The sequence below is a fragment of the Penaeus monodon genome, chromosome 22 (assembly GCF_015228065.2).
Source record: "Penaeus monodon isolate SGIC_2016 chromosome 22, NSTDA_Pmon_1, whole genome shotgun sequence".
Taxonomy (NCBI): domain Eukaryota; kingdom Metazoa; phylum Arthropoda; class Malacostraca; order Decapoda; family Penaeidae; genus Penaeus; species Penaeus monodon.
The window spans coordinates 1,486,679-1,487,322 of record NC_051407.1 but is presented as its reverse complement, the minus strand read 5'-3'; the positions used below and the strand labels follow the sequence as shown (position 1 = coordinate 1,487,322).

Here is a 644-nt window from a genome sequence, read left to right as displayed (position 1 = left end):
TTAAGGAAAGTACAAGAAATAAAAAATGAAACATACCCCCATATGAAGGAAAGTACAACAAACCCAAAAATAGGAAACCATACCCCCATATAAAGGAAAGTACCATAAACAAAATAAACCATGCCCCCGTATATTAAGGACAACAAGTAGCAAAAGGGAAACAAGGAGCCGAGGGAGCGCCGTGCCCGCAGGCCTCCCTCCGGCCGCGTTCGAATCCGGCGCCGCCCGCGTCCGCCCGCCGTCGTGCGCGATTCGCCGCCGCCATCGTGGAGCCCGAGCGGAGCCTCAGCCATATCTCCCGCTCTCCGTAAGTCCAGATCCTGCCTTTGCTCCGCGCCCCCGCCTCCCCGGGCCCCCGCAGGCGAGCCGAGGCGCGGGCGGAGGGCACGCGACGCCCCCGGGTGAGCAGGGCCGCCGGGACGCAGGCTCTGAGGGCCCCGAAGGCGGAGGCGTTAGTCATGTGTTTCCTTCCTTCGTGAACAAATGAAGGTCAAGGAATCGATTCTCTTTTATTCGCCTTCAGTTCGGGTCTCGGTCTCGCCTCGGGAGGAGGGAGGGCGCCGAGCTCCCGGCCGGGGCGGGCATGAGTGGGCGGCCGGAGGGAAGGGCACGAGGAGAGGGCGCGAGGGAGAGGAAGCAGGGAC

The 644-nt window shown here is 62.1% G+C and overlaps 1 protein-coding gene across 2 annotated transcripts in view; it reads left to right on the top strand.

Annotated features, from left to right (window-relative positions):
- Positions 1-215: 215 nt before the first annotated feature.
- Positions 216-644, top strand: part of LOC119586810 — a gene marked incomplete at its 3' end in the record, with an annotated part of 12,765 nt that continues 12,336 nt past the window's right edge. For both annotated transcript variants that reach the window (XM_037935535.1, XM_037935534.1), the window contains 1 exon segment: positions 216-307.